Source organism: Lissotriton vulgaris, chromosome 11 (genome assembly GCF_964263255.1).
Source record: "Lissotriton vulgaris chromosome 11, aLisVul1.2, whole genome shotgun sequence".
Classification (NCBI taxonomy): domain Eukaryota; kingdom Metazoa; phylum Chordata; class Amphibia; order Caudata; family Salamandridae; genus Lissotriton; species Lissotriton vulgaris.
The window spans coordinates 109295050-109308462 of record NC_141699.1 but is presented as its reverse complement, the minus strand read 5'-3'; the positions used below and the strand labels follow the sequence as shown (position 1 = coordinate 109308462).

The following is a 13413-nucleotide window of genomic DNA, read 5'->3' as shown; positions in this document are numbered from 1 at the left end:
AAATCCAGCCCACTCTGCACCCGCCGAACCCGGCCCGAGCGCAAAAACACCACAAGGATTTCACCCCGGCGATCCTGAACAGAGATTGGGCAACCCCTGACTTGCCTCAAGCCTCCAGCCGACGCCTGCAGTCTAAATCCAGAAGGCCCCCCTAACCAGGATCAGGAGCTGGTAAGAAGATTCGACCCCAAAAGACCCCCCTGCACCCAACGCCCCACATATTTGTGTGCCCAAACCGACAGTGCATAACCAACCCCTAACTTCCCAACTTACCTCTTGAAGTGGTCGTCGCACCCTGAAGTCCTTAGTCTCCCTGCCTGCAGTGGTTTTGCAAACCGGAGGTTCTCCATTGAAAACAACAGGGCGCCCGGCGTCAAAACAGCACTCTGCACCCGGCCGCCTCAGTGCCACTGAGGGTGCACTTTTTGTGCTACTTTGTTTCCCCATTTGCCCTGACCTAAACCCTGGGACCTTTGCTCCCGCAAACCCAGTGGCCTGCTTGCCAGCAGCCAGCCACCGGAGGCCCTCTATCCCCCATTGGATAACATTGAGCCTCAACACTCTGCACCCGGCCGCCCTGGTGCCCCTGAGGGTGTAACAAGAATGCATCACTAACCCTTGGGGATCCCCCGAGTCTATCCCCAGAACCTTAACTCCCACAGTCGATAACTTGCCTGTGAACCGATAACCTGTTTTTCCTCCATAGGATAACACTTACAATTTTCTTCCAAATAGTTTAGAAGTGTAGAGTTTTGAAATCTAAAAATAATCTTTAAAAATCTCATGAATAACTAAAACGTATTTACTTACCTTTTTGCAGGAAATGTCCCAGTGCTGAATCTAGGTATCCAGCACTGAGTTAGAAAAGTAACGTAAAAAGTAACTTCCCTGCAATTTACTGAAAAAGCCTATTCATTTCAATGTACTGTATTTGCTAAGTATTGCAACCTACGCCATCCCCTGTAAATCAAACAAAGTACAAATCCTATTGCATTTTCAAACTGTTCTACAATCAGCAACTTATTGCTGTAAAGTATTTAATGCTTACATGTGTCAGGCTTGCTTGGTTCTAAAAATAAAACAACAGTATATATTTTTATACAAAAACAATTGACCTACAGTTCAGTTCTTGAGTGTGTGAATTCATTTGCTGACTGAGTGTGTACATCAAATGCTTAACACTGTCCTCTGATACTGTCTTAATGCTTGACCACTGTACCACAAAAAGAGATTAAGGTTCTATCTAACTTTAACCTCTGCCTACCTCTGGGGTCACCTGGACTCTATACCCACTATACTTCATTTTTGTGTAGTATATATAGAACCAATTTCCTACAGGAAGCACCAAAAAACAGACAGCTGCCACATGGAAATAATACTACAACAGCATTGATTAGCATTACTGGTACCAGAGAAGGCGCGATGCCTGTGATTTTGCACTTCAGTGAGGGGTTGCGGATCACCACACTTAAATGCATTAGTCTAACACCAGATGCGTGGTATTTGGCAGGACTGAATTCGGTGGTGTGGATTTAGACAAGCTGTGCACGCTAAGGCTTTTATGTCATGGGGTATAAAGTGGACGTTTATCTATTTTTCTTTGTAAAAATAATATGGGCTGTTTCTTTACCTTCCGGTACATTTCTGAACAATTTGTTAAGCTAAATTGTATTGTTGCATTGTGTGTGCATGCAGGGAAGAACAAGTGTCTGACAGACATGCAAAGAAATCACCCTACGTCTCAGTACTCACTTCCACACTTCTAAGCAGTAATTCCAATCCTAGAATGAGTTACCTGTTTGTTTTACAAAGACAGTTAGTAAAACAAGTAAGTGCTTTGTGAGCCTGTATAAGTAGCAACGGTTTTAAAGGAACTTGTTTTTGTGCAAGGTATTGCTTTTTCCAGTTCACAGAAGGGATAAAAAACATCTACAGATAATAATAGGGTTGACAGGGAGGTGCGATAGCAAAATATTGATACGTGTGGATCTGGTGAAGACTGCCCGCAGTCAAGTGCTTGATACGCTATTTGCATAAGAAAATACTATTTTTTCCATTATACTCCATTAGTTATTAGTAAGGACGGGGGAAGGGAAGCGTTAACCAACAGCATTTAGTTAGTCTTACGGTGAAAAATAATGCTGTGGTCTGTGGTAGATGCCGCCCAGAAGTTATAGGTATATGTATCAGGAGCTGCTATTGAAAGGAAGTGGAAATGCGCTTTAGAATTTGCCGGTATTGATGGCTATTGTGCGGTTGCAGACTTCGCTGGGCTGACAGTGGGTGGCGAAATGCTACCTTGTCACTATAGGTTTAATTACATGAATCTCGCATTCTCTTTGGTGTTTGTCCTTGGGGTACTTGAGGCACATAGTCTAAATCAGGGGTCTCCAAACCGGTCCTGGAGGGCCGGATCCATGCCAGATTTTTAGAATTACTACATGTATCTCAATGGGGATATCCAAAAAATCTGGCATGGATACGGCCCTCCAGGACCGGGTCTGGTGGCTCAGTGGACTAATGCGTCCACTGCAGGGGCCTGTGTTCGACCTCATGGTCACAGGTTCAAATCCCGGCGGGTCCACTCAGCCTTTCATCCATCTGAGGTCGATAAAATGAGTACCATTGAGTTGGGTAACAATAAACATCTGTTATTCAGCGCCAAGAAACCGCTGGGTGAACGTGCGCTTTACAAATACACATGTTATGTTATGTTATGGAGACCCCTGGTCTAAATTATTGTTGGTGTGAGGAAACAAAAACTCGGACCCTTTGTACATTTAATAATATTGTGTGCATCATGCAGAGGATGAAAAGTAGCAGGAACGGCTTTGATGCTGTAGAGGCTAGCAGCAAGAACTGTTTTGGGGTGGTCAGTTGAAGAGATTGTTTAACATGTCTTAAACTACTACAGTGGCATTGGGGAGGGCAGCAGCTGAAAGGCTCTGTCTTTACTGGTAAGCAGTGGTTAGATGGAGACCGGCCATCAGTCTTTCTGTCGGAGGTGGACAGGGGAGCAGTAGGCGGGGATCACGGGTTTGCAGTGACATCCAAGGGGTGGTTTTAAAGGCGGGCGGAAAAAAATATATGCGGGTTACGGAGGGGTGAGAGTAGAGTTAATGGATGCGTTAGAAGCAGGCATGAAAGCAGTGGTCTGTGTTTTCGGGTGGTTAACTGTGCAGGCTTCACTTTAAGGTGGGTCATCTGTAGTGTAGTTCCTATATTCCCAATAGGCTCTGCGCATTGGAATAACATAAACGGTAGTTTAGACGTAGGACTGAGGTCGACTAGGTCTCTACTGAATATGTTAGACTTAATTAGGTATGCCAGCTAGCTCAGAGGTCAATAGAAACTTCCTTGAATGAACAGGAAGGAGTTAACTTTCCTGATTAGACAAGAAGGGATTAGTTTCTGACAACTGCATAAACATGACAACTTTGCTCCCTCCAGAATAAGGAATATATCTCCAGAGTCGTGTGAAAACAATAGATAGCTATTTCACTCAGTCAATCGTGCATGCTTAGTTTCACCAGAGTGCAGAGAAATAGAGAGACGGACGTTTTCACTAAAAGGTGTTATTTATTGAGCAGTCTTCTTTCTCATGCAAGAGAAGTGAATTGCCACAATTGCAATACTTGTCATAAAGTAAAGTGCGTACAGTAAAAGGAGTATTATGAAAGAATACTGTAAAAGCATTTATATGGTTTCTGCGCCATATGATACTTAAAACGGATAAAATATATACAATTACATACAATGATAAAAGTTGACTAAACGTACTCAACTAGTGCTTCTAAAATACGCCTACCCCGGTGTACCTAACCTAAGCCTAGTACGTGGGAAGGAGTAAGTGAGCTGCAGTTTAAGTTAAGTTAGTTTTGCCAAGAATCTAAATCAAGAATTCTCTAAGTGTCTAATCAGCTCGGTACCTTGGTTTTAGAATAAAGGAGGTCTTGTATCTCTTTCTCAGGACTCTATCTCCAGGCAACCCACAAGGGTGACTGGAAACACTGGAGCTGGATTTCTTGGCAGGAGAAAAGACAGCGTCTCTCTCAGTGCGTCAAATGGGAGGGTCGGCTTCCTTCGGCACTCGCATCAGCTGGGCTTTGGGTAAGTAGATAGCCGCTATGCTCCAAACCACTGTGTGTTTGCTTAAGGCAAATGCTGGTATATTTATACCTGGAAGGTGCCGTGTTTGACGTAAGGTTGGACATAAGACGTCACTAAGAACTGTCACTAAGAACTGGCAGCTCTTTCAGGACTCTCAGGAGTTCTAGGACAAGTCAAAACAAAAGCAGGGGGAATTCCCGGGCTGCTGGAGGTTTGGTTTGTTTAAAGAACGGGTTGTACTCTCTAGGAGTCTAGGGTAGTAGCCTTGCCGTATTTGGACTGCATTGGCTATGACTAAATATGGATATGATTCTTATGCATTTATAAGGATATAATTTGTTATAACCACATAAGGGCATAAATCGGGAATATTTAATTAGGGTCCTATATACATTCACAACACATCAAGTAGGAGGATGTATTTGGTGGGCTGGCTGGAGGCAGCGTTATGGAACTTTGCTGGAGGGCGCAGCAGCAGTATTTACTGATATATGTAAATTAGCTGATGAAAGGGCGGATGTGACTAATGGAGGAACCAGAATCCTTTTTCTATGGCTCGGGTGAGCCCCTGCAGTATGGCGGGTTGGTGGCCTGAGAGTTCTTGACTGACGTGAAGAATGGGGGCCCAACCATGTACTTTGCAAGGGGGGCCCCCCTCAAGTTTCGTTATGCCACTGTGTTTTTACATCCTTTTTGTATTTGCCAAACCATACTGCTAAGGTTCTTTGTGAACTAGTTTTACGGACCATTTGATGGGAATGTGACTTATTGCTTTCCTGCAATGTTTATGCCCCCTCGCTCTATGACAAGCCTTGTTTCAGCCACTTGATCTTTTAATGAATATTTGGTGTTTGTTCCAATCATTCAATGAGATGAGCAATCTTGCCTGGGGCTGTGCACGAGAACTGTTGGGGGCTTATGTTTTTGAGTCCACTTTAAAGCGTGACGGATGATGGACGCACGGGGCACGCATAACTTTGAGATATTAAAAAAAAAAAACATCACACAGGACTGATCAATCTAATAGTCTGAATATTATTGTATAAACGTTGTGTGTCTCCAACTCGATACCATTGGTATGGGAACCTTACTGATGAAATAGAAGTGAACACTGCTTCTAGAGACGACCCGGCAACCTAACCTTATTGTTATACCGCCTGACAGCTTGACCAATGGGCAGTATTATCGGCCCTAATGTTTTCGATCAATGGACGGGTTTCGCACTTGTGGATATTTTTAATTTTAGTTGGTGCGACGGCGGGTATCGCTCTGAACGCTGGCTAGTAACAACTCTACGCTATTTACAAATTGTGTGTGACTGACATCTGTGTGTACTTGTTTTTCAGCCACTGTTTCACCTATCAGAGTGAAATTCCACATGATTACGCATGGTTGCTTCTGCTTTCCTTACATCATTTCTGGATACGTGGTTTGCCTACAATTGGAGGTACGTTGACATGCCAGTTATTAGGTAGCACCGAGATTGAACGGTGCCTGTTAGATACTTATTGTATTCATACTTCCCTTGCAGCAAGCTATAATGTTGCTTAGAAGTTGATGCGTTTTTATTCAATATACGCAAATACTGGTAAGGAACTGGAAAATCATTTTCTTCTTTTGCTACAATTGAGTTGGTGATATGGGTAGTGACAATGATATGAGTTGGCATTTTATTTCTCACTTTTTGGTGGCAAAAACGCTTGTTTTTTTTTTATTTTCCTTTTTCTTCACTCGTCTTGTTTTCTTCTCTCTAAAGGTCGTTGCTATGAACTCTATTCTGTATTGCTCCTCGTTTTATATGCCTTTTGGGGTTTTCTGTGTTTATCGTTTCATCATGATTATACACGAAACGAATTCGGAGTAATTTTCAGGATAAATTGCAAACTATTAGTAAAGAAAGCAGTGTTTGGTGAAAAGATTTCAGCGATATCTATAAACCAAGTATAACAGTTTCTGGGATTCATCACTTGTGTAAAGTTTTTATTTCTGAGACTGTGCTTTGTTTGTGTTTTGTCTTATTGTAAGATGGTTTTATGTTAATTTTGCAGCCCTGACAAAGCCCCATGCAGGGTGAAACGAGTTGGCTGCATGAGTTGGTTTTATACCTCAACATTTTGAAAATAAAAAGAAGCAACAGAGACACAGAAGACTCCTAATCTCTGTGGAATCACAATTGTGGAATACTATTCTTTCCTTTTGGGAGGCCTCTCCGTACTTTGTTTATTTGAGGTATGGGGCAAGCATCACAATGCAGATGGGGAAGGGTGCAAACAAGGGAGGATTGAAGGAGAGACGGCCTGCAAACACAGGGAATCTTAATGAGTGCTGCAACTACATATAAAAAATAGTTCTAAAAGGGGAGGGAGGACACGGGGCAATGAAGAGGCACTTGAGCCATGCTCCGGGGGAGACAAACCTCAAGAAGAGGAAGTGAAACAGGTACACAATGACCAAAGAGAAGCAAGGAAATTACAGTGACAAAGCCAACTAACTAAGCAATGGATGGGCTCTAAGCTCCATGGGCTGTCTCACGTGAGACCAAATGATTGGTGGATGAAAGGTTCTGTACTCAAAACATGGTCAATGACAAATTGGAGGGGTGGTAAGCCTAATACCGCACATTAACCTTGTTAAGGTACATGGGGGCATAATGTGCATGTCAGGAATGCTGCTTTATTGGAGTTATAAACCAGATGATATTGCATAACTAAATCTGCTCCACCTACTGCACATTAAAGATAATGGGCAGGCACTTGCAGGCCCACACCAAAGGCTCCCAAAAATAAACGAACCAGCTGTGTTCCCAACGCAATGAAACTATTCTTATGCATTATATGCACTTTATGAATTAATGACCCTTTTTCCCATTTATCAGATTGTATCATTGTGCGGAGTTATTTATTTTAACTATGATTATTTTATTCTATATTCTGTGTTGTGTTGCAAGAGGAGTGCTTTACTTATTTATTTTAAACATTTTTAGGGGTTAGTTGTGCTCAAAATGCGACTGACTGAAAATCTATCCACAACATAAAAACTACTACATCAGCACAGTAGGCTGTTACAATCCTGTTGTCTGTGAAGCTATATAAAGTGCTCTGGACACCTTCACTAAATGGCCTTGAAATGGAGATCAAGGACATAATTGCAGCTCTGAATCGTAAAACCGAACATAAACAGTCTGGGTGATTCTAAAGTGCTTAATAAACAGCCTGCCTGTGACCCTTACTGCAATAATTCCATCTCATGCCTCTAAGATCATCCTATTCGGTGGATCATTTAAGTGGATGAAATTGGTAGAAGTAGATGTCCGCTTAAAATAGGTGTTCTTGTGCAACACTCCATGCTTTCGTTGCTTTTTATTCACACGTTTACAAACCTGCCCTAACAATTCCTTGTGAAACCGGGTATCACATGAGGACACAACGCGGAGGAGTGTGATACCTGTTGAACTAAGAAATGTGGGGCATACCGGGGTGTTCAACAAAAGTCCAGATGGGCTGGATCCATACCATATTTGAAGGATAACCTAACCACTGACTAATTACATAAGTGGTCTTTCAAATCAATGTAAGTGCATTTTTATGAGGACGACAAGAAAATCTGGCATGAATTTGGGTGTCCAAGACCTACTTTGGACATCCTTGATGTCATTTGATGTCATTTAAACTATTGCACAGGAAAAAAAGACTGGAGCAAGAATGCTTGCCAAATAGTGAATTGGTGCACAAGCGCTATGTGATTTATTTTTTAATTAAATTCAGCTCAAATAATGAATATTTCGAAAAGTTGAAGAATGTTACAATGAGAAGTACATCTTACACCACTTTCTTCATATTTGAATTAGGAGAACAAACAGGACAGTTGGTACATCAAATTGGAAGACAGTTGTCATTGTCACAAAAACATTTCCTAACAAACTATCGCCTTGCAATGGAAAAAGCAACAAGATATTGCCTTGCAATAGAAAAAGCCCTCGACTTGCCTACCTCACTAGAGCTCACTCGTCTATGGAACACTATTGCAATGGAGCTCTTAACTTGTCTTATCACAAATTCTGAAACCAAAATTCACATATGTATGGCAACCTTTGCTAGAACATCTCTCCAAACTAGAACACTGCTGCTTCACCCTACCGCCTTCGCATCTTACAGCTCATTTAAGATATTCTTCTGCCGCGCAGGACTGATCCCTCACAATGAACCCCCTCACACAAGCATAGGAGAGAGACCTTCTATTCACCCCCTTCCTCCATATTACCTCTTCCCTAACCCCTCAGCTCCTTTTCACACACTCATGCCCCCCTTCTAACATGGCTAGGCTTCGGGCAACGACCTCTATGGGTCCCATAGAGGTCAATAGGCATAAACGGAACCCTGTTTCTATATTGCAGCTCCCTCTCATATAGGTGGTGTGACAACACTATATGCTTTATGCTGTGTAATGTTTTCATGTCTCACTCCATATGTTCAGAAACTATAGCCCCTCAATAGCAACAATACCACAGGGGGTAGTGAGAATGCTAAATACTTCATGGCAGCAAACAGAAGGCAGAAACAACACTAATTAGAGCAAAACGTTGCCCTAAACAACCGCATGATAAGTTTTTCCTATACTGGGCTGGCTCACAGCAAATTTAATTGGATCTGTATACATACATCTCTGAAGCATGGAAACTCTCCAGAGTACAATGGAAAATACTGTATGTACATAAACACTTTACAGTGATAAGGTCACTCAGGACACTGTGGGCAACTAGAAGCATATTGACAGGATCTGCCTAGTTATTAATGTACTGTAACTTTTTATTAACTGTGCGATTACTTAAAATCTTTACAGTATAAAACACAAACAACACCCCCCCTCCCAACTACCCTTCCCCCAGTAAAAACCCAGTGTTCAGCTTTAAAATAACACCGTGGCTACACAGGCTCTATTTACTACTTTGTGTCCATTTAAAACTTCATTAAAAGATATATATTTTTTTTAATTTAAAGTTACAATATTGGGTTAGCACCGTTTCGCATTTTTGCACCTCTAAGGATCAATGGTTATATGAGTCCAACAGGGTAATTCTCTCCATGATACTTAATTGTCATTAAGAAAAGTTCTTAACGAGCCCCTTGTTTGGCCCCAAGTTTAATTTCTGATTTCAGTGGCCTTGCAAGAAACCCCTGAATAAGGTGAATGTACAATTAATAATGTTGCATGTGTAATAAATGTGCTTAACGTTATTTGAAAACAATAAAACAGATTTAAACAAAAAAATTCTATTATCTCCGAACTAAAAAGAGACAAGGCAGATAGAAAATGGTGGCACATGAGTTGAGCCACACGTTTCTAAGAACAGGGCCCAGAAGCTGCGGCAAAGGACAGGAGCGCTGCCAGCACAGGATAGGAATGCTGTAGCTTCACACATCAGAATGGTCTGTGTGTAAGACCAACTGGTAGGCAGTGACCATAACCTGTCAAAATAGCCATGCACTTAATTCTCAAAGGACCGTGCTTTTGGGCAAAGAATGAACAACGCACTACATATATATCACTGATAGAATAATGCGCTTACGCAAAGAATCAACTAAGCAGTACAAAAAGCACTGACAGAGTAACTTACTTGTTCAAAGAAAGAATCAAGTGCTACAAAGAGCACTGAAAAATGAACCAATCGCTACATAGAACATTGAAAGAATAACCCACTTGTGCAAACGATGAGTCAAGTCTTACAAAGAGCAGTGACAAAATAACCCACTTGCTCAAAGAATGAACCAAGAGCTACAAAGCGAAGTGACAGAATTACAAGAAGGTGAATGATAACACAGACATTTACTAAATCCTGACAACACCGGCAGGGCACAGCCTGAGCTACATCTATCTATAGTTTCCTGGAAAAGGATTTAATTCTATTTTTTATGGATGTGCATTTCTGAGGCTAGAGAGCAATGCTAACCTTACACAATACACTGGATCTGAAAAAGACCCCAAAGAGAGGTCTGGATCACAGGAGCGGTCTGGATCACAGGAGCGTAGTTCACTTTACACAAGGCAGGCGAGCGCAACCAATTCACTCCAGAAACCCTGATGGCCTCCTTCCAATCTCAACAGAGATTATAAAAAAAACTTAAAAGTTACAAAATAATAGGCTAATAAAGCTGACCGTCAGTACGACAAGGAAAGGAGGACAGAGTGAAAATGATGACTGGATTGATTTGCCACAGAACATACCCTCATGAAGCCAGCAGTGGCAGAAATTGCTCTGATTTCATGTACTGAAACCACTTTCCCACTAACTTTGCAGCACTGTAGTTAAAAGCTGTTTTACAAGATGGGGTCAATTACCTTTCTGAGCTGCAGTCCAAGCCATGAAAGGGCCACTGTCTAATTAAACCATATACCCTTCTGCTTAGTGAATGACTCCGAAGAAGCAAGAAAAAAACACTACAGAGGCAGTAGTTGGCAGGAGGAGTAAAAGGCGAGATAGTTCCTACAACACATTGGGAGTAATGGACAAGGACTGATTACGTTGAACCAATCAGTGCTTGCTCCCTGCTCCACAGCAAGCATCGGAAGTGATGTTTCAGCAGCACTGCCCAATTAAGATGGCTGCAAGGAAGAGTGATGTTGAAGCAGACAAATGTTAAGCAATGGGCGGGCTCCAAGCCCTTTTTAGGTCTCGCCTGAGCCAGCGCATGAGCAGTTCAGCGAGACATTTAATGTATGGACTTTTAAAAGTCCTACTACACGATTTTGGCTGGCATAGAGCGTGCGGTTACGCGCACAATGACGAGCAGAGGCGCCATCTGGCTTTCCTCTCTCGTCATGGTGCACGCACACCACTCGCCAGCCTGCGTGTTTTTTTTTCCTTTTTGCACGTGCACACAACTCAGGGTTGCGGACGCACGTCTTGCTCGCGATCACTTTCGGGCGCACCATTTGCTTGTTGCGCGGCCAATGCTTGTTTTATGAGGGAAGACGTGTGACATCCTTTGTGCCGGAAAGAGAGCCGCATGAATGGACATGGGTTCCGTTGAAAAATTAGATGCCTTTAATTGACCTGCTTGGATTTATTTCTACCGAACACTACAATTTCACCTAGCACACAAAAAAACGTGATATTTTAACCATTGGCGCCAACCTATCCCTTCTACGCAACCTCTGGGGCCTCATGCATCCACCTAGTCTTCCGGGTCTCACGGGCCTCTCTTGGGCACTGTGGTGTTTCCAGGTGTAAACAAACACTCCGACAACCACCCCTGGGACGGCGTTAGTCGTCGGGCTGGGAACCTGTCCACCTCCCCATCCATCACAGCGTTAAAGTCTCCCCCCACAATCAGCAGCCCCACTGGCAAGGATAAAAAAAGTTGCACAGGTCCTGAAATGTGTCGGACTGCAGCCCCGGCGGGACATAGACTGACAAAACCGTAACCACTCTACCCTCCCATAAACCTGAAATACCAATATATCTACCTCTCTTGTCCGCCCACGTAGCCTGAACAGCAAGCGGGAAGGAGTTCCTCACCAGGATGCCCACCCCCCCAGGACCCAGTCGTGAATCCAGCATGTGCCACCAATTTATAACCACCCCTGTGAAGGGCCAAACAACGGTTGCCAATCAAGTGAGTTTCATGCAACACCACCACATCCGGGGAGTGTCTCCTAATCATCTTGCTTACCATCCCCCTTTTGATCTTATCACCTAATCCATTTACGTTCCAGCTAAGCGCCGTAATTCCCAGTCCCCGTCTACCGGTTGCCATCACAATGAGAAAGCTTGTATAAGTTACCCGATGCTAAAACAAAATCCAAATAAATCACAAAAACTGGTGGGCATACAAACACCAAAAACACAAATCACCCCACATCATTCGACCTCCCGCCCCCCACCCTGCATCCCTGCATGTACCATACGCTCATCCCAACTAGCAGTGTGCCTGTCGCCACCAATCTAATATACAACTAACTAAAGGTAGAAACTGGGAGGAGGGCCCACGTACGAGCTACCCGCCCCCCTACCCTGCCACCCCATAGTTACCCCTGTACTTGTTAATCCACTAAGCTATTCCAGGCAAGTCAGGGGAATCATTGTTGCCCACCCCCACACCCGCTACCCTAGAATACTGTTAACTGCCCTACAACTGCCCTTTCCACCAAAGTCATTGTTCATCCGCTTCTCCCCAGTCCTAGTTCTCCGGGCCCGGCATGCAACTACTCTCCAGCCAGTCTATAGCCACCTCGGGGTTGTCGAAAAACCAGACTTTCCGTTGAGTTCCACTCTGAGGAGGGCCAGGAACATCATGGCATATTTTATCCCTTTATCTCTCAGTTTCCTTTTTACCAGCAAGAAACCCTGGCGTTGTTTTTGAACCATCTGGGTAAAATCCGGGAAGAAAGAAAGACCCATTTTCGAACTTCAACGGAGCCCCAGCTCAGGCCGCCTGGAGGATCGCATCCCGGTCTCGATAGTTTAGGACCCTCACGATCATTGGACGGGGGGGCGACCCCGGCCTGGGTCTGCCCCCCAGAACTTTGTGAGCACGCTCTGTGTGCAGTTTTAAGCAGCTATTTTGACCTGGCAAGTGTGCCCACTTGCCAGGCCCAAACCGTTGCTTCTATTTAATGTAAGTCACCCCTAAGGTAGGCACAAGGCACCCCAAGAGGCAGGGTGCAATATATATTTAAAAGGTAGGACATGCACTGGTGTGTTTTACATATCTTGATAGCGAAATACTAATCATTTTGTTTTTCACTATTGCAAGGCATATCTCTCCCATATGGTAACTTGGATTACTTTGAAAAATCTTTTAAGTGTCATTTCCTATTGGAAGCAAAGAGACTTGGAGTTTGGGGTCTCTGAACTAAAAATACATCTTTTGTTGATGCTGTTTTTTGAATTGTAAGTTTTAAAAGGCCACTTTTAGAAAGTGAGCATTTTCATGCTTAACCATTCTGTGTCTGTCTGGGATGGCTGACAGTTGGGCGCTTGTCATTCACTCTAGAAAGTTACACGAATGGAGCGGAGGTGTGCCCTGCATATCTTGATGGGCCATCATTCGGCTGATGGGCCTTCCTGAGCTCGAGTGGTGGGACGAGTGGTCACCGACACCTGAAAAGGGCTGTGCCTGTACTCACACAAAGTCATCAACACTCCCCTGTAGTGTGTCTGGAGCCAGGTCAGGGAAAGGCAGGGTCTTGTGTACAGACTTTCCCTTAAAGTTTGCCTCCTTCAAAGGCAGAAAGGGGTACAATTACTGGACATCTGGCACCCCAAATTTAGAACACTACTGGACTGAGGACATTCTGCCAGGA

At 43.5% G+C, this 13413-nt stretch overlaps 1 protein-coding gene across 2 annotated transcripts in view; it reads right to left on the bottom strand.

The window, feature by feature from the left end:
* Positions 1 to 13413, bottom strand: part of PRR14L (proline rich 14 like) — a 492002-nt gene that overhangs the window by 162484 nt on the left and 316105 nt on the right. The gene's annotated exons all lie outside the window — the stretch shown is intronic.